A 27367-nucleotide genomic window follows, 5' to 3' on the forward strand; every position below is an offset into this window, starting at 1 on the left:
TCCATCAGATTGAGATGGAATAAAACAACTAGCACTTACATTGCTCACAAAGGACAAAAAACCGTAGAGTCTTCCTAAAGAGATGCAACTTCCCAAAGATGTTGAAATCCTACACAATGTTTTAAAATGATAGCTTCTATAAAGACTACTGGCAAATTTTGCTTAGATAAAGAAAATCCTGGGGTCAGATTTCATCAGATATTATTCCAAGTACAAAAAGATGGCGTAGGGTCATCATTCTCTAAAAAGGCACAAAGGGTAGAATTTTCTCCATCAAATTAATAACCACAACTCTATTGCTGGCTTCTGTTAATTCCAAGATCATTTTATCTTTGCAGGAAAAATGAATGAAAATTATTTCAAAGATTATGTGTTAAGGAAGATAGTGATGAATAGGATGCTGATTACATGGAATCAGCTTTAGAAAGGATTTCTGTGAGCTGTGGCCATAGATAATGACAATTATATCATCTTTCCAGATAGAGATGTTCTGTTATGAAGAGTGATTAATGTTTTCATTCTCCAAATTCCACCATTTGTGCATTCCTTCCCAGGAACTAAACTTGGAATTAGGGTCTAAAAATGTAGACATATTCAGTAAATTGATTGATTGCTAAAGCCTCCCGGATGCTTCCCTCAGGATCTAGGCATTAATGCAAAGTAAGGTTTATAAATGTCTAGATTCTAACACTATGGCAAAGTGTTTGCAAGGATTTAAATTTTGGCCATATACTTCTGACTCAAATTTTCTAGAAATCATTAAATAAAGAAGAAAATATTGATTTAATAAGTCCTAAAAAGATGTTTACATGATTTCCAATTTCTACTAATTTTCATTTTTAAATAATGACTGAGTTCTAGTGATAAGGCAAGTTTAATCTAGAAAAAGGGAAGTAAGGAATAAGATAGCCAAGATGATTCTGATACATAGGAATGAACATTATAGAAGATTTAACAAGAGCAGTGATTTAATGGTAAGGAGTAGATGGATGCTACCTCACTTGAATATCCTGAAATGCTGAAGTATATTAAACAGCAGAAAGCTGCATTGCTTTTGATTTTCCTTTTTCTTTCTTTTTTATTTTAATGACCAGAGTTTTGGGTGACAGATTGCAAGCTTGAAGATATTGCAAATGTTCTGTGATGTGGCTGTCACAAAATGCATTATAAATGCTGCTGATAACTGCAGGGAATGGTAGCTGCTGGAGAAGGTGCAAGCACACAAACTGGATAGTTTCCTGACATGTGACAATTTCCAGGATAATTTCCATATGAAATTGTTCTCCAAACTGATGAAGGTGAAAGCAGCCTAAACAAAATGCATGTTCTAAAGATACTAAGGAATGGAATAGAATCCTTTTTTGTGTCTAGACACACTCCAATAGTGTGTCTATGGTTTCCTACATTAATTTATGAGTTTAGCTAGGATGTTGTGGAGATGTAATGGTAGATGTGATGGTAGTTAGAAAGAACTATTTTTTCTGTCTATGTAATTTTGGGCACAGAATTTGATCGTCTAGTAAAAATGAATTACCAGATGTACCAAATAAATCTTTCATTATAAAACATCTTTTGTATTTCATTTGATATGATGTAACTCCGGCAAAAGCATAAAATTGCATTATTTTACTGTTAAATATCTTTGTTTTATACTTCTGGGAATAAAGTTATGTGGTAAGACTATCTTACTGATGTACTTTAAAATGTTTGTCACAAGAAAAAATAATTTTATTAACAAAGAGAGAACGGCAGCTTGAGAGGGGGAAAACGAAAACTGTACAAGTCATTCTTATGCCATAAGATCTATCAAAAAGAAAAAGTTGCTGAAATGCTGATGTCTGAAAATTGAAAAAGCTTTTTTTGAGTTTGAAAGTAGCAACATGCAGCTTCAGAAAGGTTTTAATTTTGGAAGAGAAACAGAAAACTATTTCCCCTTCTCATGATAAAATATAGAAAACAGAATCTTTGTACACTGAAAAATTAATTTGCCTTTTTTCTGCAGTAAGTGAAGATGAATCCAAAGTTCATTACAACAACCACCATTAATATATACTAGCGCTGATATGATTATTCCAAAAATTTTGATTTCTGGAAGTAAGATTGTGTGAAGTATACAACTTTGCCTCATACATACAGGATTGTGTCTTGCAATGGCAGGGGGAAAATGTCCTTGAGGAAAAAATGTACTCTGTTTATCTCAAGATCATTTGTCAGCCAATGATTAATATAAAACTCTAGGCCTTGTTTTTATTAGTTTGAGAACTCCTTTTCACTGTGCTGGTCATGACCTCTGCTAACATTGGTAAAATTATAACACACCATGCCACATTCTCCTCTGCACATCACAAGCATTTTTTAAATTGATTTATCTATTTCCAATAGTTTTTAGAGAAACATACAGAATTGGAACAAAGCAGAATTTTTCTGACCTGTGGTAATTAAAAATAAAATACATGTATCTCAGGCCCCAGGTAAATATGTTTGAATATTTTCACCTTGATTAACACCTTTGCAGAGGGATGTAATAAACTGTGGAATTTGGAATAATGTATTGCACTTTTGCTTTTTCAGTTCAGAGAAAATTACTATAAAATTCAATCTTTCTCAATAGGAAACTTAACACATTGCAATTGAAAAACTTTAAATAAAAGTCCAAGACATTAAAAAAAAAACAAAACCACAAAATTTACCTGTAATAATTTTAAGTAAGACATACTACTAAGTTAAATGATTTGTTATTTTTGAGGTTTAAACTGTATTTGAATGATATGAATATCCAGCTATACTCTTCCTACTGCTGCTGCTGCATCTAGTAATAAGTGACCAGGAATCATTTCTCCATGCAAGTAAAATATCCAGACCTCTAGCTTGTGTATGTCTCTTTTTATTCTGAAATTTGTATGACAGAGTAAAAAAAGGCTGTAAAAAGCAAAGAGAGTAATTTTATTTTCTAACTTTGTATTTATATAAAAACTAGGGTGGTTTGACTAAGTTATGGACAGACCGTATTTGCTGAGGTATAATGGATGGTTTTTTTTCTGAGATATGGGTCTCTAATGTTTTTCACGAGTTGTATATTAGTCCATGCCTGTCATTCACTCTTATGTCTTATGGAGAAGAAGCAGTGTCCTTGCTGGATCTCAGGAAGGAAGGTACAGGACCAAACAGTGCAAACAGTAAAAAAAACCCAAACAAACAAACAAACAAAACAAAACACAAACAAACAAACAAACAAACAAAAGCTTTAACAATAAGACAGAAAGAGAAAGAAAAATATGGAGAACAAGTAAATTTTACCAAGTTTTACCTCCCTTCAGATTCTGAGAACTTGACTTTGTGCAGCATCAGATGGACACCAGACCAATCCTCTTGAAGCACACTGTGCATAGCCTATCCATCAAGAGATATACCTTCACCCCTGCCATGGCTCCTTACATCTGATGTAAGTAAAATTTATGCATCTTGTCTTGACAGGAAGAAATCTGGTCTTTTCTATGCCTATTAGAACATGTCTAGCTACACATATCTAAGAACTTCACGCAGGAACAGCACTTCAGGGTGTCCCAGCACATTCCCTTACTGTTTTATATAAGAGGAGTTGCACTCTGGTCACACATGGTTGTGCAGGCTTTTCAAGCCGTAAGTACAAGCCCCAATAGACCAGATATGGGTTGCTCAAGATCACTAATTCCTCAAATACAGTAACTTCCTCAATATTTTTAATACAGTCTCATTGATGGTTTTATAAAGATCAGGACTTGTAGGCTTATATTCAAAGTGTTAACTCCACTGTTTAACTCCACTGGTTTTGAAGACTTGTAGCTCTTTTAATTCTCGATTTGGGGATGAATGGTTGTCCTAATATAAAATTTTGGTTAGCAAAATCAGTGAGTCTGATCAGTCAGAAAAGTAGAACTGTCCTTCATTTGTAAATCCCATGAAATGCCTGTGTGCCTGAAAGTGGAAAAAGTTTTACTAAAAAATTGAAACAGTATTGATGCCCAGTTCTGCTCATGTCTCTCTGCTTAATGATTCAATTGCTATTCTTGTTCTTCTATGAACAATGAAATAATAAATCTGTCCACATAATGAAATCCAGACAAACCAACTTCTGTTCTAAGAAATGTTAAGACTTTGTTAACTTCAGACCATTTTCAGGCATCTGCTTACTATTTGTGATTCTGTCAATGAAAAAAAGGGAACTGGTAGATGTCTGAGTCTCTTTGTTGTTGTTGTTGTGGTTTGGGGTTTTGGGGGTGGAGTTTGTTTGGGTTTTTTTGGGTGGATTGGTTTTGATTTTTTGTTTGCTTTGTTTTGTTCATAAAAAATTGTAGAAATAAAGGCAATGTAGAACAACTTCCCACTCATATAGGAACTACTGCCATTACAGGACCAGTCCAGCTTTATCTTTGTCTGACTCCTGAAAACTTCCAAGAATCAATGTTCTGCAACTTCTTTGGGCAACATGCTCAGATTTCATCCAAACTCTTAGCGCAAAAGTCCCTTTCTACTGTCCAAATGTCCCAAGCTGGAATCTGTAGGTGTTATCTATCATTATATCATATGCTACCAAGAAGAGTTTGCTTGCATTATCTTGGCAGCTCTTTCAAAATGTGGTAGGAAACTATTCGATTATTTTGAGCCTCCAGTGCCTGAAAAAATATGTCAGGTATTCAAGTCCCCTGACAGTGTGCATGATCTGCTGACGATAACCATTGAAATGTGGCCCAATCTGTGGTTTGCCATATTAGAATTAGAATGTTTTACTGCTTTATAGTAAATGTGGTGCGCTTAGTGACAGGACTGGGGGCAATGGTTTGAAACTGAAAGACAGCAGGTTTAGATTAGATATTAAGAAGAAATTCTTCAGAGTGGGGTAAAGCACTGGAACTGAGAAGTTCTCTAGGCAGTAAAGCACTGCCTAGAGAAGTTGCAGATGCCCCATCCTTGGAAGTTCAAAGCCAGGACAGGACTGAGGAAATTGTTCTAGTGACTGGCATCCCTGTCCATGGCAGGAGAATTTAAAATAGATGATCTTTAAGGTCTCTTTCAAACCATTCTCCGCTTCTGTAATATTTTCATAGAAATAAATTCTAGAGGTTAATTATTTGCTTGAATCATATCTATACACGCAGAATATAAAAATTAGCATTTCAGTAGTAGTAATATCTAAAACCAAAATTAAACTTTATCTATCAGTGTATGATAGCTTGGCAGTGTTCTGTGGCTCTTCATGTCAACACAAGAACAAGCCTGTAAGATTTCTTTGGTATATTTATACAGGTTTTAATATATTTCTTCATACAATAGTGTAAAGGTTAGTAACACACTGGCATAAAAAATAATGTAAAGTCAAAATTATAGCAGAATTTAATAACATTATTTAGTTACTTTAAATCACAAATATACAGTACATCTCTGTATCAGATGTCTTTTTCTATTAGACTTTTTCTATGTCTAGAGAATGTACAGCTGAAAAAAACCAAAAAACCCAACAGATCTTTATTCAAAAGAAACAATTTTTTTAACCACTCAAAATGTTTCAGAAGATTGATCTTGGTTTGTGACCTTTCAGCATCATGAACAAAGTTCAGGTTTATGGCACTTAATTTCTGCTAAATTTCTTACTATCCTAACAGCCAAATACTAAAGTGTGTATTCTGGCAAGGGTTTTGTTTCAATGATGTTTGCTCTCATTTAAAGTGAAATACATGCACTCAAGGAAGCTCCCTGATTGCAAGGGATTTGGAAAACATTAAAATCAAAACAAATATTTTATCAACAGTTTTTAACCAAATATTTAATTGAACAAGTATTACCATGAGTGATAGCAGTAAGATGTAGTTTTAATAAGTATGTATTTTTGAATTCTGCATATATTTTTGATAAACCCACTGAAAAGCTGATGAATGCAGTCTTGATAACAAGTTCATCTCATTTCACACACTTGACCATGTCAGCCTACTCTACTGTTTCTGCACATTAATTACCCATCTGCAAAAGAGAAATAATAAAATATCTTTATCTTCTAGGTCATCAAGTAAATTAATATTAAAATGATTGATAATATGTTTTTCTGATATAGAGTACAGCAATATTAGGAATTTAGATGGAATATATAATATATTTAAAATCTAAGAAGCTGTCATGATTTATGATTGTTGAAGGGTTGGTGGCATTTATAATTTTCTTTTTTTTTTAAGAGTGGGTGCAGTAAAACTTCTGACACTGATGAATGATATTGAATGAGGTGTAATGTCTATTCTAGATAAGACAGTGCAATACACTGCAAAGAAAACTGCAAGCACCATATCATGGCTGAACCTATGTGCTCTTTGAATGTCCACTTCAATGAAAGCCCACTAAAATAAATAATTTTTAAAAGAGTCTATAAGTATTTATTGCAGTAAACTCAAAATCTATTTGTGGGGGAAAAGAACACCTCACTTCTATGGACCTAAGAATTTATTGACAGGCCAATATATATCTTAACAGGATGATAAAAATGCAGCAATTATTATAAATCCTGTTACAATAACACTATCCTATTCACAGTCCACATCAATATAGAAAAGGTACAAAAATAATACTTTAATATTATTATAAACACTAACAACAAGTGCCAGATTCAGCCAAGGCAAGTTCAGGAAAGCCCCGAGTGCCTGCAGTGTCAGGTCAATACAAAACTCATGTCTTTTTACTGTTAATGGTGGACTTATTTACTTGTATATAACAAGATCTATGTGGACCTATTTTTATACCAGTCCTTGCAAGCTTGTTTACTTCCTCATGTGTCTGGGCAATCACCTATCCAATTTTAATGTTCAGATGCCCATTTTTGCTGATATATTCAGCTTTCTTTCAGCAAAATTTGCATCTCATGTCTTTATTTATTAATAGTAAAGTCAAGTTTAGATGAAAAAAAATTGGAGAGAAATCTAATTATTTTGAAAGAAAAAGAACTCTAGGGGAAGTTGAAAGACAGTAACATTTCAGCAATGCAAAGGTTTATAAATAATTTTGTTGTTTAGAGAATTAATTTTGACAGAGCACGTAGACTGTTTTCCCTTGTGCAAGCCAATAATATCACACTCTACAAGAAACTTCTGCTAGACTTTTTGGGACAGACCATAATGAAGAAAACAGCCTGGTATTATTTTAGGAAGACATAATCTCTACACAAACTTCCCCAACTTGTCTTCCTTAAGAAGACACCAAACAACTGACCCAGGAAAGGAGTCTTTTCACAGTTAAATCTTTCTCTTTGCTAATGAGAATCTCATCTATTTTCAACAACTGTAGTTCTAATGTAGTTTTTAATGAAAGAAGACTCCAAAACATTCAAGAAACCTGTTTATTATAAGTGAGTGGCAAGCAGCTGCACTGTCAGGTTTATCTGTGTATTAGCCCTACATTTGTCTTGGTTTAGAATATGAAACTGAACAAGCTTTGCACATGCTGTTCAAGAATACAGTTCAGGAACAGGCTTATCTGTTTTCTTAGGCAGGTTTCTCTCTCTCTCTATGTATTCTTGTTCTACAGTTTATGACCAGCTGAGCACTAGCTGGATAATATATGAACCTGTTTCTGAGCACATGACTGAGACCTTTAAGAAAAAGCTACAGAAATGGTTCTTTTCCTAGACTCTTTCTAGTGATATGAAAATTTAATGAAATAACCAGAGCAGAGCCAAGGTCACAGTACTAGATTTTTTTTCTTTCCTTTCTTTTCCTTTTATAGTAGTAGTAGTAGTAGTGTAATAAAGCTTTTTCCTTTGTTATTAAGTTTGGTCTGCTTTGCTCTGTCCTTGATCACATTTCACAGCATTTGATTGGTAAGTTGTATTTTCATGGGGCGCTGGCATTGTGCCAGCGTCAAACCATGACATTTTTGGTTCCCTGACCGGGAAATCGAATTTTGGGTAAGATAAGATGGTGATAAGATGAAGGCTGTGAGATGGGATCAAAAAGGAACAAAAGCAAAGCATGAGTTTGGTTAAATGTAGTTTTGGTAATTATTTTTTGTAATCTGTGTTCTCAGAGGCGAAGGGTGGAGTGTCATGGTTTGACACGGGAAGAGAATTTTTTTTAGAAGGAAGAGGTTCACCAGTCAGGGGTCAGGTTTAGATACTGACACTTGGGGTGACCAATTGAAGGTGGACACGCCTCTGAGAACACAGAGGGGTTAAAAGCGGAATTCCCAGGAGGACTCGTCTTTCTTTGGTTCCGGTCATCGCATGGTACGGACCTCTCCCCTGCCCAGCCCGGGCTGGGTGGGGGAGGGGAGCCATGCGGCCTGCACAGGTAGGCCAGGAGGTAAAGGATCGGAACCGGCTGGGTCAGCTCCTGCAGATGGAAGGGTGGAGAAATCTGGGATGTCTCCGTTCCTCCCCAGAGTCTCTCTCTCTCCCAAGAGAGAAAAAAGAGACGGCGGTGGTTTTATCGGCAGTTCGCCGCAGGGAAGGAGAAGGGGGGGGGGGGGCCACAAGGTGCCCAGCCACCTGTGGGAGCTGGAGCCTGGGCAGCGAGCCATCCTTGGGAGTCGGGACTTTTAACCCTTCCTGAGAAATGAAGGCTTTATGAAATATTACTCCTCCTGAATTTGAAGAAAAGAGAGACAGCTTGAAACCTCAGATGTTTAGAGAAGAAGGTTGGGGGGCAGATGATAGAGTGGCTTTTTGGCTGGACTCTGCTTGTTTACCATAGACTGAACCACTCTTTCTTTCAAGAGGGACTGCATTTTAGGGGGGTGCATTGGTGAGCCAAGAGACCTTCTGCAGCAACTACCAGTTTTGGAGTGGACAGAGAGAGAGCTGAGGAGGGTGTGAGGATGCCCTCCATCTTCAGGAAGAAGAGAAGGCGATCTCTGTCTTTTGGACCCTCGGCCCCAGGGGAAAATGGGGGGGACTCTAGTCCCAAGTTGTGATACTGGACTGTTGTTCCTGGTGGTCCTTGGCAAAGCATCCTTAAAGGGGCCCTATAAGCAGTCTCTGTCCATGCACGGTGGTGAGAGCACTGTGACATGGAGAAGAGAATGTCACACTGGCCCGGGGTGTCTGGTCGGTGCCACGTGTGACATTGGAAACACAAAAGGTGGCAGTTGTGTTTCCTGGGGGTCTATGGTTGCAAGGGGGACTCCTCTCTTCCCCGATGGACTCAGTATTGATTATATTGAAGGGTGAAAACTTGATTAAGGATCCAAATGGGTCTCGCTGGGGTTTGGTGGAGTTGGGTGGAGGGAGGAGAAATGTTTTGGAAGGTTTTCATTTCGAATTTTGTGTGTTTTTTTTCTTTCCTTTCTTTTCCTTTTATAGTAGTAGTAGTAGTAGTGTAATAAAGCTTTTTCCTTTGTTATTAAGTTTGGTCTGCTTTGCTCTGTCCTTGATCACATTTCACAGCATTTGATTGGTAAGTTGTATTTTCATGGGGCGCTGGCATTGTGCCAGCGTCAAACCATGACAAAGGTGAAATTATAATGGCAACTAAAAGACTGCTCAGCTTTTAAAAAATGTGAGCTCCTGGTCATTAAAATGACTTTTCAAATTTTTAAATTTAAAATGAATTTTAATGTACTTATAACTTTTCTATTTGTAACCTTTTGCTCTGAATATGGACTGCTCCTCAAACAAAATATCCTCTCTCATTTTAATATGCCAGAAAAGACCAGGAAAATGCTGGACATTCCAAATTTCTGCGTTGTAGTTTTTACAATGACAGGATCTTAAAGAGGCCATGATTTACCTTCTGATATTTCTCATTCGTTTTTTTGGTTCACCAGATGCAAAAATAACCAAAAATAAAAAGAAACAACAGGTTTCTAAACTTTTTTTACATTCTTCTTTTTTTTTTTTTTTTTTTACCTTATCACCCTCTTATTAATATTTACCATATTTGGCACAAAGGTGTTTCCTTGATATAAGAAAACAGCATGTTTTTGTAACCAAAGATTATAGGATTTTTTGTGTGTTTGCTTGCTTCTGTTATTATTTTTACATTGCATAAACTAACATAAGACTATTGATCTATGTGTTTATGTTTAATACTTTTAGGAGGAATGTTTGAGAAGTTCACAAAATCAGATCTTATTAATGAAAGGAAACGATAAAACTTTTGCAGTTTCACTCCTCTGCATAGTGTAATTTATCTAAGTTTATCAGCAGTTTATAACAGATGCCCTTGAACTTGTAACTAGGTCATAAAGTGACAGACCACATGTTGAAGACTGTGTTCATCACTGCCCCTGCTCTATCTGTTCTGTTGTTGGAAAGATTAATTTTCCAGTATTATGATTCTAAGAGTTCACAAGAGTTCACATTATATTGATTTTTGAAAGAAAATCAGTAGTGAAATACTGAACTACAACTCCAACACAGAAATCTCAGAGCATAGAATTAAAGCTTGAATATGTGCACTTGCTTGCCAGAAACCTGAAATAAACTTTTTTAATTACAATCATTCATGTATGCTGATATTTTTACATAAGGGCTAATCCATAAATCAACATATTCAATGCAATATATGCTTATTGTCTTTATTTTACCCCATAGCAATATCCACATTATGCATCTTTTAATTAAAAGGCACAAAGATGTGAACATTTGTAGAAGGGACGTTTCAGTAAAGCAACTAGAGACAAACTTTTCAAGTATTATTTGTCATCTTTTTAGTCCTACAGTTTTCTAGAAAAAGCATTAGAAACACTGAAGAAAAAATTGATTTTACTTATTTATTTAGAAAGATGAATTTTAAAATACACCAATATAACATTTCTATGAAGAGAAGTGTGTTGTGGTTTAACTGAGTTGTCTAAATTTAAAATATAGTTGTCTCAAGAATCTTTCTTTTCCACAGACTACACTTTTAAAGCATCTATCTTGATTTTGAAGATAAGTACTTCAAATTTAAAAAATTATTTTTTTAGATGGTTGCAGATAGCTGAAATAAGTTCTTCCTGCTCTGTGTCAGTATCAGTATTCATGGGGTAAACAGGAAAACTCATGATGTATAATCACATGATTGTAAACCACAATAAAAATAGATTTAATTCAGTGGTAGAGATTTGCTCTCATTCTTAAATTCATTTTGATATTTTTTAATAGAACTTCAATATAATTGATTTTCATGATCTGAAAAACACCTATAATGAAGAAACCTTAAGCAATGATCAAGGTTTAGAAGTTGTGTAAAACCTGGACATGGACAGCACAGAGATATCCTGTGTCCTTCAGGAGCTTGTGTTTGAAACAGATTAAATGTTCTAGCTACAACTCCAAGATTCCTTAACACCTTTACATTTGAAGAATGGATTTTCAACATGCTTCTAAGCAGCAGAAATTACATTTTCGTTGTGCAAATAGAATAGAAACCTGAGTTTATAGTTACCTAAATTTGGATATGTGTAAAATTGTACCAAATGATTAAAACACCAAGGAAGTTAAATTATAGTGTATCAAAACTACTGATAAGTAAGTTTCATTTCAACAAAATGATAACATTTTGTGGTAAATTAATGCTCCATTTGAAGGTAATGAAAACTTAGATTGAAGAAAGCAGAAACAATGCAAATGTTAAAAAGTAACTTGAAATGCAAGTCTTTCTTTTCTATCTATAGAATGAAAACAATTTTTATACTCAAACTCACTTAATTAAAGACACATGTCTATCCTGTCTCTGTACACTAGCTACTACATTACCTAAGTCATATTTCACTGGTACTTCAGAAGCACTTTCATAGTCTTCTTTCTCCTAGTGTGATTTTTGAAGAATTTCACAAGTATAACAACCACACTTCATCACCAATTCAACAGGAAAAGGGCTGAGGTTTGCAAGGTTTTTCTATTTTTACTATTTTTAACTCTTCCATATCCTGTCACATTAGAAATACTTAGATGCTGAGAATTTTAGCCTGTGGCCCTACTTGTGAGTCTATTATGGATTAATTTTCCAATTATTCATACTGCAGAAACAATTAATCAAAAAACACACCAGTGTAAGAGATTAATTTCCTTCTGAGTAAACAGAAAGCGGCAAAAAAAAAAAAGAAAAAAGAAAGATATTGTGACTTCACACTATAATAGGTTTTACTATCCCAACCATTTGTTCTCTACTATAGCCAAAGAATTTTTTTTCTACCAGTCAAAAAACCCGTTTTGTCTTTAAAGTTTCAATATGACAAATCAGTGTGTCAGTAGCTATATCATTTCCCCATGATATTATTTTCCCATTGCTAGCATTAATTAATAGTTTTTAAATATTATATCATGTTTTATACCATAAAATATGCAAATTTATTGGTTATATCCACTTTCTATAATATTCCTAGACTTGTATAACCTCTATTAATCTGCCTAATTTATTAATAATAATAGGAAACAGATCCCTTCTACCTCAGGTCTCAGCTGCCTGGGAGAACTGAGAACATGAGGAACATTCACAACAGGCATGTGCTATAATCCATCTGCCACAAGCTTATGCTGTCAGTGCTAGATGAGAGGGATGTGACACATTATATTAGCTTCCAACAATTTCTCAGTCACTGTAGTAATGGGGAAAAAATAAAGTGGAGTGCATTGCCTCTTCTAGATGCATTCACCACCTTAAAAATGCAGCATCATCTGTTTTGTAGGATTTCACTTGCAGAGTTAAAATCAACTTGGAAAAAAAAGAGTGTAAAAGTTACATTGCTCTTCTAATTTTTCATGATTTCTAATTGCTTAGTGTATTCCTATATTTGAAATAAAAATGTTGAAAATTCATGCTTTTCTGAATTACCTAACCTAATATCCATTATTTGCACAACGCAATGTAAAGATGGACTTCTATGGTTAAATTTATGCACTGTGGAAAAGGTCTTCTAAACTATGTGTCCTGGGAAAAGTTTTATGCTAGTGAGGTTTTCTAAAACTTTTAAAGGTATCTTTTAGGATAAGAGCTTGCATCCATTTTAATAAATCTCCTTATATTGTATTCAAGTGCAATTACAATACACACAGCATGGACATCTGTGTGTGAATTTGTGTGTGTGTGTGCACATGAAAGCATGTCAATAGCAATAGTATCTGAAAATTATTTTTTCTCAGGTGGTAATTTACCTAGTAGATAGCATGGGACTTATTTTTATAATTTGAACTTAATATTATTGTTATATTCAAGTAAAAAAAAATTTAAAGTGTTGAATCATAATTAATTTAACTAATAGATTCAAAAATGGACTGTATGCAATTCTAATTAAGTGGAAACTCATGAAAAATACTTTAGCAAGTAGCAAGCACTACACAACACACAAGCACACTGAACAGTTGATGTACATCTGTTTCTGTGCTTAACTTTCACCTGCTGGGGCAAAAGGTTTAGATCATGTAATAAGAGTAAAATTTTGATGTAAGAGAAAATAGTCAATTCACATATTGAAGTTTTTTTTGTTTTTAAATATAAATAGCAGATAGGCAGTAAATTGGATTATTTTCTCTTCCTTTGAATTTTCTGTTAATAGTATGGACTCCACCTCCTTTCATTATTTTTATTTTTTTCAAATAATAAAAAATATTTTTTTAGTCTGTTGGTGTGATTCTAATTTAAAGATCACCTATATAATTTTTATATGTAACTTCATAAGGCTTTGCGATTTATTTGTAGAAATTAAAGTCTTACCAGCTTCAAAAGTAAAAAAGATGTAATTTCAAGTGACATTTGACTTTTTAATTGATCTTTTACTAAGTCATGCTGTGTGAAAAATATTAACTTAAGGTTCAAATCCACAGATAAGACTGAAGCTCAAATTTGTTACCTCTCACTTTTCATCCCTTCACAACACATTTAGCAAGTGTGATGGAGATGATTTTGATGTGACATATCCTGGCAGAAGTGTTAGATAATAAAGGTCCCCTTTCATTTATAAACCTGACTTTATGTATTTTTCCCATTGTGAAATTGTCTGGCAATTGTGAAGAGTATGACATTGATACTTGTTCAATTAATAACATATTCCATATTTCCCAGTTTAGGTATTTAATTTGCATTTGCCTCTTGACATTTGCAATTGCAGATTCCTCATGTTTAGCTCATAAGCATGCAAAAATTTATATCAGAGAAGCAGACTATTTTTAAAGCCCATGCATATAAAAGAATAAAACTATTATGGAGTTAAAGAAAGATCAAACAAATTGCATCATTCCTATTTGTTGCACATGCACACAACTGGGATTATATTGTTTGCTCAGTACCTGACCTGCCTGATATTTTTAGGCATCATTTAATAAATTGAATATTTTTGGTAAGTATTTTAGCCATTTTTTGAGATAGAAAATTAATTACATTTCTTTTGAACTTCAGTATTCCAAAAGGAATTTTAATGTTTTTGATGAGATTGGGGCACAGGCAGTGTGTGGCCATTGACCTCTTCATCCTAGTCCCTCTCTCTAAGATGACTTCTTGTTTCAAAAAAGTCCAAATGAATGAGCCAGTCCTAGTCATTGATTCAATTTTTCTGCATTAATTTATAAATAAGTATGCTACAGTAGGGCCCTTATGACTTGTACCAGATAACTGGATCTCTTTTACCTCTTTTATCTTTCTTCCCATTTCCACAAATGTCTGAAAAGCACTATCATGATCTTGTGGATGAGTTCTTAGCATTTATACTGATAAGTGTTAAAAACTGAGTTTATTCACCAAAGCAAATACCTAACATTGTGACTAATACCTTCTCACTTCTTTTTTTTTTTTTTCTGAATGAGACTTCTTATATCAGTCTGCAGTTTCTTCTTTTATATTTACCTTGTGAAAGGTCTGTGGGAAAAGTTCACCTTTTTATTCAGTGTTTGTACAGCTCAAGAGAGACTTAGACTGTGACAAGGGCCCCTAGGCAACACAGCTGTATAAAAGGCAATGCAGGAAAGGGAGCATATTTCAATATGACGCTTCTAAGAAAATGGAAATTCTACATAATAATAGAGGAGACATCACTACCAATAAAATTGTGAAGTCTTCAGGGAATAGAGCAACTCAGTCCAGGTCAAATATGAGTACTGCACACCATGGATGTAGGCAGAACCTTGTGTCAGCATAACTGAGACTCACACCTTTCTATTAAAGGTGTATATACATGAGTATTGGTGAAATTTATATTTTGCCTAAATTTTCATTGTGACAGCTGATTTGAGCTGACAGGTAAGTCCCCACACAGCTGCCTGATCAGTCCCCCCAGTTTGTTGCTGGGCATGATGTTATGTTCTGTGAGATATCTTTTTGGTCAGTTGGGGTCAGCTGGCTCAGCTCTGTTCCTGCCCATCTTCTTGCCAACCCACAGTTCAGTTTTTGGGGGCACAGGGAGACCTTAACACTGTGTAGGCACTGTTCAATAGTAGCTAAAATGATCATTGTAAAACTACATCTAATCGCTATCCTAAATATTCTGTCCCTTTTCTAATTCTACCAAAGGGTCTACAAATTAAGTATATGTTTTATGGTCACCTTTTTTATAAACTTTTTTTAAAGGGTGTTTTATAGCATATTTTTAAAATTGCATTATCTAAAATTGTCTTACTGTTCATTAAGTTCATGGCTGAAGTGAAATTATTAGGGGGAAATTATCTTCAAACCAGACTATTGAGAAACTGTAATCAATAATTATTTTGGGATCATTTTATGTATGTGAAACTGAGATAATTTCACATAGATATTTAGTTAATGGACCTGCTCTTCTGTGAATAATTTTATTTATTCTCAATGTGCAATAGGTTTCAAACAGTAATTATTTTGTCAGCAAAAACTTCTGGATTAAAAAAAAAGCAAACTCTAGTAACATTCTGCTGTGTTTTGCTAGAAAGATAAGGAAATAAACCAAACTAATACATAGCAAACTACATCCAGTTACACATTTCCTATTCTCACTACTTAAAAAATAGGATTTTCTTTTTTCAAATAAATTTTTTTATATTTATTTTTAAGATTTTCATATATTTTGTTTCAGAAAATGCTAGTTTTATGTTGTCACTCGCATATATGAAATCCCACCTGAATGAGAAAATTCAAGATATGATGACAGACGTTTTGAAATATCAGCCTGAAGTATGTGTATGCCAAAGCATACAGCAGAAAGAAAACTATTTAATATATTTTAGAAGTGAAAGCCCAAGTTTAGTCTCTTAAAAAGGTATGTAATACCAGGACAAGAAACCATCTGGATGTAAGAAATGCCCAAGTTAAAGCTATAAAATAGTAAATAATACAGAGAATGATACGTAGAGAACATGTGGTGAGAGATCATTGAGGAGAAGCTTTAGTTACACTTCAGTAGAGTCTAACAATTGCACAGCAAATGATTCCTGGCCTTTGTTAAAGCAACATGACTGGACTCCTTTATTTATCAAAGAATGTAAATAGAGAAGTCCATTGGACAGATGGAAATCCTGCAGCATTTGAAAGACTGGAAAATTCTATAGGGCTTCTAGTGATATACCTGATAATATTAATGGGCCTGGCACTGAGATACAAAATAGCCTGAGTGAAAGAAATTCTAACTGTTCTTGGTCCCTTAGACAACAATAAGGTTGAAAGTGTTTGTAGATACGTCCAGCACTAGGAGCACAATAATTTAGAAAGAGATCCATACACCAGTTTTGTGTCTGTATGACACAGCCAATGCAGGAGATATGGAAGAGCAGCATGGGTCAGCTTACTTGCAAAGGACCACTTTTAGTATGTCACAGTTATAAGGTGTCAGGGAATATCAGAACAGTATCACTTAATATGTTACTGGAGCTGTTTCCCTCTTTTTATCTTTTCACTTCATGAATTTTCAAAAGTATGCTTTTTGCTATTCAGATTATCACAGTTTAAAACCTCAGCATTTAAAACAAACTAAAAAGATGTATACTGCTTTGAGGGGTACCACAATATCTCTGATTAGGATTAATCATAAATGCAAGCTCACCCAAATTTCTGAGCAGGCTCATTTAGAAGTTTCAGGCTCTTGAAAACCTTTTATTTTTAACTCAACTTTTACACATGCCTGTCCTTTAAAACCGACAAACCCTTTAAATTTCATCCCTAAATTTTCATTTAGTTCTAAAAGTAAAATAACCAGTTATTTTTAATTAAGTAGAAATATAACACTAATTACAGCAGAAATTGCATTTTCTTCTTGCACTTTTTCTTCACTGCATCCATTTGTTTTCCCTTGTCTTTACCAATATTGCCTGCTTTCAGTTCTATGGTACATTAGATTCTTGCATCTCAAGTTTTGTCACTTATCTTCCTGTTTCACACACTGCCAAACACCTGAGGTTGCAAAACAAATGGAAAATGCATGAGCAATTCCTTGTTTTCTAAAAAAGAAGTAAACAGAAGTAAAAATAACATATCAAATTGCATTTGAACAGTGGTTTAAAGGGAAACTTTGAAATCAGATTCAATTCTGACATAAAAAATAGAAAATATTTTCCTTTTTCAAAGTACTATTTATAACAATATAATATTTTTTCAATATTTACCTTTACAATAAGATTCTCTTGTGAATTAAAGTCTTCATGCTAGCTGCCTATACTTTAGCTAGTATTAAGAGAGACAATAACTTCCAGAATTTTATTCTTCTTATTTGAAGAGAGGTACTTAACATATCTATTTTAGTGTATGAAAAACACATAAAAAATTTGTCCTTTAGTGATAGTAGAAATATGGAATAATAGTAATTTAAGCCATACTTTATTAAAAGTCACAGGCTGGACTGTGCTAAGATTCCCATGGATGTATATTTTTGTTCCTTAGAAAACAATTTTGTTGTAATTAACCTTTGCTTTTATTTTTTCTTTTTTCTTGCATAATAATTACAAAGGCATAGTCATATTTGTCATAAACTTTTTTCAACAGCTATAAATTTAGTTCCTTTTCTGCAGGGATGCATGCTTTTTACACCCAAAAAACTGTTTCATATTCTGCAGTTTGCAAAATGACCGTGTGCTTGCTAAAAAGCCTTGTACTAAACTCTCTACAAGATAAAATAGTGCCTTTTTAACTTTTAAGACCTTCAACAGTAGTTGTCTGAAGAATTTAGATATTAATCCAAATTTTATAGCAATTTTGTGTAACTGTTCAGCAGCAAGCAGTAAATATCAGTCACTAGCAACATCTACATCTGAATTTAGGATACTTTGCGTTATTGTTATTGACAATTGTAAATAAAGATATTATCCATAATCTCTACCACCAACAAATCCAGTTAATGTGCTCTATCTTACTGTTATATATGCCTCAACCAGAAGCAGAATTTAAAAAATGCTAACAAATTCTTACTATTTCTAAGGAATCTGAAAACAGTGATAAAACATCTATATTACAATGAACAGATGAGAAGATGAGATGTTGGGATAGCAATCATAAGATCCAGAAGTAGAAAAATTAATAATATAGACTTTGAAACAAAGAGTAGGAGATACTTCAAAGACCAAACCATTATTTTTCATTCCTTTTCTCTTTTCGTATTTGACTAAGTCCTGCTTCCACTCATGAACATGGAATCAGATTAATTTCTGTCTTTGACAGAACACATTTGTAATCTACAGATTACATGATCCAGTTTAGGAGCTATGGTAGTCTGCATTCTGTTTCTTTTCAAAACATAATTTTCACCTATATTTTCAATATCTAGGATGAAGTATGAAAAAAATGAATAAGTTAAACACTTTTTGTGTCTGGCAGAGAACAAACCAGTGTGTCTAGGGTTCCTGAACCAACAGACCCCCAGCAAACACAGATATAGGCTTCAGCTCTCTTGAATAATTTCAGATTTGGTGAAATACCCTTCCTGGTCTCCAGCTTCTCCACTCCAGATGAATGTATGTCTCTAAGTCTTCTGTCCAGTCTGCAGTTCTATGCAGATGGTTTGGTGTTCTAGAACATCTAATGGCTGTTCTTCCTCCTGTGCAGCTTGGAACTTGAGTTCGTGTCTCTTCAGGGCCTCTGTAAGGATCCTGTCAACCTCATTTTCAATTCTCCTTGTGGTGCAGTCTGTCCAGCTCCTCCAGAAGATTTTTTTGTTTGTGGGTTTGTTTTTTTTTTTTGTTTGGTTTGTGGTTTTTTTTTGGGGGGGGGTTTGTTTGTTTTTTGTGGTTTTTTTTTCCTGCTAGGCAGCCCAGCTTTTCAGCCAGAACACAGATGCAGGCATGTGGACCATTTTCACTTGATTCAGTGGGAGACCCCTGGGTGCCCTGGAGCTCAGGATGGTAGCTGTTGCTGAAGCTTGTTTTTTGTGCCCTGTGGCACATCACAGCATGTTGAGCAGTCCTGTGCTGTCCTCATTTGCTGCTGGATCCCTTCCATATGCCCCTCTGCACAAACTGCTGTACAAACTACTGCATTTGTGCATTTGTATTTGCTGTGCTCCTATTTGTTGGTCACCCTCACTTTAGCCTGCAGGGGTATTGGCCAAGTGTGCTAGGGATGCAGATTTTGCTTTGGCTAGGTTTATCAGTTTATCAATAACAAAACATCAGGCAGAGAAAAAAGCACTCAGAAACTACTGCAGACAAAGTTATTTTTATTTTTTTAAGTAAAAATGACATGTTAGGGTTCACTTTTAACATACTGGCACACATCAGCATATTTGCTTTTATGTTTAGCTCTGCTATCTAATCCCTCATTGCTTAACATCTGGTTTGGAGATTTCAGATTTCCCTTTTGGAACCACCTCAGACTTGCCAACCCTCAGAAAAATCTTTTTGAATATCTGGCTGCAGAGGGAGACACCATGGAGTGCTTGAAACTGCAGAATCACAGAATCATAGAATTATTGTTGGGTGGGACGGCCATCTGCAAATCATGCAGTCTGATCCCCTCTTCCCAGAGCAGGGTAAAATACTGCAGGTGGCTCAAGGCCCTGCCCTGCTGGGTTTCAAGGGACAGAGACTCCACAACATCTTGAGACACCTTATTCAGTCTTTGACCACCCTTGTGGTAAAAGTGTTTTTATGTTGAAATGCAATTTCATTTATTTCAGTTTGTGTCCCTTGACTCTTGTTGTGTCACCTGTCAGAAGAGTCTGGCTTTAACTTCTTTGCTGCCCCTCATCAAGTGCTTTTGCAGACTGAGTCTCTTTTGGTGACTTCTCTTCAGGCTGAATACTTCCAGCTCTCTTGTCTTCACTATGGCTAAATCCTCAGTCAGCCAGCTCTAGGGTGTTCATGTCTCTCTTGTGCTGGACAGCTTGGACCTGGACTCAGCACATTAAATGTGACTTCAGCGTGGGGAAGGACCACCTCCTCCCTCACAGGATGTGATGAATCACCGCCTCAACCTGCTGAAAATTCTTCTCGTAATGCAGGCCAGAAGGCTTTTTGCCACAAGACCACTTTTCCATGATTCCACTGCCATCAGATTGGATAAAGAAGTTAGCCCCTGGGAGAGCTCTGGTGGGAATAAATCTTGTTTTCAGTCTTTGTTGACAGGAAATACAGATTGTGAGCCTATGGGAGGGAGATGAAGAACAAAGAGAGCACCCATAATCTGGTGTCTGCTCTCCCTGCATAACACAAGCAGGGTGGAGGGACAATTCCAAGAGTAATTCCTCACCTGACAATGTGGTTACTGTGGTTACTTTAGATCCCTTAGGTGTGCTCTACGTGCCATGTGAGACAGAGAAGGAGGGGTGTATTGCACAACATGCTGAGGAGTCATACTGGTGCATGAGTAAAATGAGTAGGGTCCGTACCCTGTTGGGGCTTGTGCCACGTGGCGCGCAGAGAGAACGTAAGTGTGGCAGGGTAAATTGCCAGCCTAGGCACAAAATGCACCATGCCAGCTGGTTTCAGTGCCAGGCATTTAGTGCACTCACGTAGATGTGGCTGTAGAAACAAAATTCAAGTGAGCATTCAAAACATTTTATCATTACCATCTTCCATTTAGTTGTATGTTTCTTCAAAGAGTGAGCAGGTCCTAACATAACTTTCAAGGTTTAGTCAACAGAAACAGTTTTCTCTAAAAATATGAACACATTTTATTTTAGATGCCATCACAAGTTTCTGCTTGGAAGAGCAGAAATATTTATTTTAGATAAGATTACTATCTTATTGAATTAGGTGATCTATTGTATCCTATGGTACCAAATAAAATAAATTTCTTTTAGGAAAAGCACATTTCTTTAAATGAAAAAAAAAAATCACAGTAGATTTTAAGAAACATTCTTCTATGGAAGATGGTCAGTAGGCAGAATATCTAAGAAGCAAATATAAAAAACATTTTCAGATAACCAATTAATACACTGATTTTGGATGAAGGGTGCCGGTAAGCTGGAAAAGCTTGAGTTTGTTTATAGTCAGTTATGCTAGCTAAATGCCAGAAGGGAATTCCTAACTGAGCATGCTAATTTCTTCCGATATTTGCTATGATTTATATTTTATAGAATTGTGGGTTTTTTTGTTTGTTTGTTTCCACATAAACAAGCAATGAATAATTGTTCTTTTTTTATTTTTAACTTTCAGTTCCTATGGATTGATGTGGCTAAATTACTTAGCAAGTATCCCATTGCCAATTCAACATGGCTGTGTATTGTACTATTGTTTCTGCTTATGAAAACAGAAAACAGATCTCATGTCAAAAACATGCAATATTTAGACAAGATGTAAACAACCAACTGTGATTTATTGGAAATGTCTTTCACAAGAATAATCTCAGGCATCCCATATGTAGGTGTTTAGAGAGAACATGCATCTGGCTATATTACTCTTAAGTTTATGTATTTAATGTGTATTTTGCCATAAAAATTTTCCCACAGCCAGTTCCTACGTATGCATTCAGTCTAAGATGAAGGGCTGGGCATTTCATACAACTATTACAGTGTATGAAAAATCATGTTAGTAGGTATTAGTAAAATGTTGTCTCCATTTGAAGTCGGAAGGAAGAGATCTGCAGGACTACATTTATTTTTGACTAGTCTGAATCTATGATTAACTTGGCAATATACATTAATGTCAGCTTCTGACCTCGTGCATGCTGATGGCTGTTTTTGTTGTGCATCAGTCCTGCCTGCTATGTGAGAATACTGAAGATGGATCGCCTGTTTTTTTTTTTTCTTCCAAGTGACTAAAGCACCTTTGGTGGAGTGCCTCTTTCATGCTGGCTTGTCCACTTAGTGATGTGTCTTCAAAGTGCTTTTTAGCACAGCTGGAGATGTAGTCCATGTTAACACGATTTCTCTGTTTTTTGAAATGTGGGACACCTATCTGAAAAAAAAAGATCAGAACCCTTCAACATTTTTTAAAGCATGTTTCAGGAGCTGGGAAGGAGTCTGTAGAGGTGAAAAAGACTTTGATTAAGCTGATTGCCTATTTTTTGATATTTTTTATAAAGCAGCTATTATATATTGACAGTAGCATTTTTTGTTCTACAAATGAAAATTATCTAATAACTTTATAAGCCTGACACTTGTTTGTGAGGATGTAAAAATCCTGTCATCTTTAATGAAATGCTAACTGTTGAACTAAATATTACATGTTAATGGGCCAAAAAGGCAAGATCCTTCCCAAAGCAAACAAATGTCTTTGGCGCATTTTTTTTAAAATCGCGCATCTGCATGTTCACATTTGTATACTATATAGTAATATTTTGCAGTATTGTTTTTTCATAATTAAGAATATATGAGTGTAACAAAACCAAATATTGCATAATTGGAGACACTTGCATCAAGACTTATGATGCATAATTAATTCTTTACTTGGTGCATTTCTAATCATTTTTAAAAGCTAATAGGATTATATGGACTGGAAATTCTTCTTAAAAATTGATCCATATAATGTTTCTAGTCTATGCCAGATGTGTAGGTTGTCTCTATAATTATTTCAATAAGAAATCTGAGGGAATAATTTGTCTTTATGAGACATATACATCTTTAGACAGATGTTCAATTTTTACATTACTAAATCTAAGTAAGATACAATTTTGCCTTTTTAAAAAAGATATTATCAACTCCCCCCTTTCCCACTCCCCAGAAGTGGGAAATTTAATTTCTTCACAGAGCAAAATAGTGTTCAAAAAGGAATTATATTGTCATAGGGAAGAAATTATTTTTAAGTATGATTTGTCTCAGTTACTAAAGAAGTTGTATTTGCAGTAGCAAATATGGTAGGAGACTACCAGGAGAAAATAAAAAGTGCTTACAATTTCAGGTTTGACAAATGAATTAGCAGTTTGCTTGGAAAGAAGCAAATTCCAAGAACCAAAATGTGTTCAACACAGAAAACCTGTTCCTACCACCTCAATATAAGCACTGTTTGATTATCTCTCTAGATTGCACTGCTTGTCTTACTGGAGGGCTCATTGCTGCTACCAGTACAGGCAGTGCATATTATGTGAGGTTTGGCAGATATTTAGTGTTATTGACATGACCCATATTCTTTGCCTGGTTTAGGAGTATTACCCCACACTTGGTGGGATCTTATCCCAGGAACTGGAAACTTCTGCAGCTGAAGCACAGCAGTGTCCCTCTTATGGCCCATCTTCTGAGCCGGGGTAGTCAAGAGGGATCCAGTTGAATATTCCTGAGACTGCTGCAAAATGGCCAAATGAACAGAAAGAATAGCAAAGAGGAAGATTTGCTTTGGTGGCTTAAGAGAATTCAAATGCTCAAATGGATATCAAGCTCTTATCGTGTGCTGCATGGTCAATTTGGAGGGTGGGACTGAAAAATAGTGGAAAATTGAAATGTTTGGAAGTAATTATATACAGTTCTATTAGCATATCAAAATTGTTTCAAGTTGGCCACCCACAGTTGTTTGATAATTTTAACCTTGTTTTCTCTGTTATTAGCAACTAAAGAAAGAAATTAGGTATAGTAATACCTCTTGGGTTGACCAGGTAGTATTGAATTATACATTAATACTTTCTAAAGGAATTGTTATGCTTAGTTATAATATAAAAATTTAAACATTTTGATATCTTATAACTTAGTCATGTGATGAAAAGCAGGACAAATTTTTGCTATCAAGTTTGAAATTAAAGTACAACAAAACATTTAAAAATCCTGTGTAATAATTTTTGATCCTGTTGAAGCAAAGATTTGCATTTGTTGGGCTGAGTATGTACAGAGGATAATTTCACTAAAGAGTATATCATCATCTACCAGATATAGAAAGAAGAGCACAGTGATCTGAATTTCCTTTTTGTTTAAAGTTTTTGCTCTCCTAACGGGGCTATTATATAAGCAGCTGAGAGAGTTTCAGTTCATGTCTTATGGTTTTTCTACACTGTTTCTTTATTTATTAGCAAACATGCATATATTTATATATATATGCTACATTACCTGCTTAGAAATATAGACACAGATGTTCAGAAACAACATTTTAAAATGGCTGTTATTATTTTGGTTGATTAGGATATATGCAGGCATTTTGTAATATGATTACAAAGATAATTACAGAATAATTTTCTTTTTAACTATAATTAGACTGTATTTCAAGTTAATCATGATACATCTTGCAGAATGTTTACATTGTAAAAAACATACACTGATAAGATTCAGATCTAGGAAAATAGCTAATTACCCTATGCAAAAAAAATGAAAAGTTTCTGTGTTCTTGTTTAATTATAGTGTCTTTTTTATTTTTGTTTTCCTGTGAATTTGTGTAGATACTTTCCCCTGGAGCCAAGTGAACAGTTAAAAAGCTTTGAACTCAGTGTTTTTAAGGCTTTTAATAGGATTTCCCAAATATCCAAAATTAATATGTGCAAATCAGGCTTACCAGTCAAATTCTCTGCAACCCCTGGCAAAAATTCTCAGGGGTTTTGTGTACATTTTGTAAACTGGTGTAGACTAAAAAAAGATCAACCACTTGACATTCTTTGACTGTACAGCAAATTATTCTGCAAGAGTTCTCTTGTCACTCAATGTAAGAAGCTATGAATTCAATAAAATTTCTTCAGTTTCTCTAGATGCAAAAAATCTCAAAAAAAATGTTTGCAGATTCAGGAAGGGGTTTCTGGTGAAAGCTTATGTTTGCAAAGAATACAGCCCATTTCCTCAGTAAAAAAATCCCTGAAACTTTTCTCAAGTGATTATTTTGTCTGGCTTTCTTTTGCAAGTACAAGTACAAGGAAAAGGAAATTGTCAGGTTTACATATTTTCCATAAATGTATGGAATGCCAAAACAACTGAAAATCAGTGGTTTTGATTCTGTGATGCCAAACCATGGATGTTACCATGATTTTGAAGTCAAACAGAACAACTGAATACAGATTATCCATATTACTCTGCAGCAATATTCAGGAGGAAGAGAGCAAGAGGCATCACATATGAATGCACAGGCACGGCTCCAAAAAAGGCAAAAACTGTTTCAGAACCAGAGATGATGTCTTTTATAAACAGGAGGCTGCTGTGGTTAACTTGGCTATTACCTAATTTAAACTGTGAGTCATAGAAGGTACATGGCCTTTACATGCTTCTTGCTGTTGCAATGGATCACTCATGCCTGGCTGTATGCCACCAAAAAGTGGTATCAGCAGGAAGAGTTACTCATTGGCATTGAGCTCTTCCTTGTTCCCTCTGTTATGATGCCTGAGCTCTAAGGCAGCACTGCACAGGAGCCAACACATTTGAAAACAAAGACTGATTTTACAAAGCCCATGAATCTATAACCCTCATTACCATGGAACAGAGCCATGAGTTTCCCCTCTATTTTGAATAAGGTTATAATAGGGAATAAGACCCTTCTTTTTCAAGTAGAGGAAAGATGATTCAATTGCCTGTTTGAGAGATCTAAGCAGAATTCTCTCCTGATAAAGTCTGTACTCCTTCATCTGTCAGTTTATTCAATTTCTGTCTTAAATTTTCATTAACGAAAACCTTTGAGTTATTCTCATAAGGATGAATAATAAGGATAGAGACAATGACTAACACACTCTTATCCCACATGAAACAGTTTTCCACAACTGCTAGACTTGCAGATTTATATACTTCCACCTGTATGACCACTGAAAAAGTAAACTGGAGATGAGGAAAAACCTGTTGCCAGCTGGCCTTTTTTTCTCCTACACATGGGTATTACTACCATTCCACCCTAAATTCCACTCTATCAGAGATCTTATAATGCTGGTAATACTCTACCTACTTGTGCTCTTAACCATTTTTTAGAGAGAAAAAAAGAAATATCAGTATGCAAAATGATTCGGATAAGGTCACCCAGGAGGTCAGTAGCAGACATGAATGAAGCCATCATCTGGTGTCTACTGCAAGTGTCTGCATTAGAGATTCAGATTAAATATGGTCCCGTTCATGTGATCAGATTAGAACCCATCATAAAGGAATCCTCTAAAGTTACACAGAGTTGGACATAGGGAGCAGTCATTTCTCTGTACAGATTCACTTCTATGGTAAATCAGAACATGTTAATATATTTGTTGGTTCCAGGTACTCAGACACACCAAATAAAATCACAAACTTCCCTGTGTAAATAAATGATGAAAACAACAATAGCAATATATATGTGTGTATATATGTATATGCATATACACATACATGTATACCCCTCTCTTTTTGACATGCAGGGCATCCAATATACTAGGTTTGGGCTTTTTATTTACTACTAATCAATTAGAATACATAATCTAGAGTAATCTTACCTTTTCCGTCAAAACTGTCTCTGATGAAGGTCTAGGAAATGTTGTTCTCTGGTCTTCCTTTGTTAGTAGAGAAACAGAAACTTCCATAGCGTGATTTCTAAAATTTTAAGAGATATCTCATGAATTGTATTTCGCCTTCTTATTTCCAAAGCACAGAGATCTTTGCAGTGATTAAAATATATCTATGAGGGAATAAAGAAAAATGTTAAAATTATCTTCTTATCTTCTTAACATTTTGTCTGTGACTTGCAAAGCTTTGAGACGTTTACATGAGGATATTTCAGGCTATGCATTTTTGCACCCTAAGCAACTGTTACTCAACCTACACAAATTTGAAATTTTAAAATTAGCTATGCTATTAATATCCAAGCTACACTGATATATGAGGTTTGTGTGGTTTTCGTAGTGGCAGGGCTGGGCTGCAGGGTGGCTTCTGTGAGAAGCTTCTAGAAGCTTGTTCCCCTGTGTCTGGGCAGAGCCAATGCCTGTCAGCTCCAGGACAGACCTGCTGCTGCCCAAGGCTAAGCCAATCAGGAATGATAGGAACACCTCTGCATAATGTATTTAAGGAATAAAAATGCTATTTGACATACATAATTATGGCCATAGAAGAGCAGAGTGAGAATATGTGAGAGAACCACGCTATAGACACCAAGGCAGTGGAGAAGGAGGGGCCGGAGGCGATCCAGGTCCAAGAGCTGAGATACCCCTGCAGCCCATGGTTAAGATAATGGTAAAGCAATTGTGCCCCTGCAGCCCATGAA

General features: G+C 35.2%; 1 long non-coding RNA gene across 5 annotated transcripts in view; it reads right to left on the minus strand.

The window, feature by feature from the left end:
• The window catches only part of LOC140683854 (uncharacterized), a 79913-nt gene extending 52829 nt beyond the window's left edge, over positions 1-27084 (minus strand). For all 5 annotated transcript variants that reach the window (XR_012055432.1, XR_012055428.1, XR_012055417.1 and 2 more), the window contains exon 1: positions 26604-27084. This is a non-coding gene — a long non-coding RNA (uncharacterized lncRNA). The remainder of the gene's footprint in view (positions 1-26603) is intronic.
• Between the last annotated feature and the right edge of the window lie 283 nt (positions 27085-27367).

This window comes from Taeniopygia guttata, chromosome 1 (genome assembly GCF_048771995.1).
Source record: "Taeniopygia guttata chromosome 1, bTaeGut7.mat, whole genome shotgun sequence".
In the NCBI taxonomy this organism is placed as follows: domain Eukaryota; kingdom Metazoa; phylum Chordata; class Aves; order Passeriformes; family Estrildidae; genus Taeniopygia; species Taeniopygia guttata.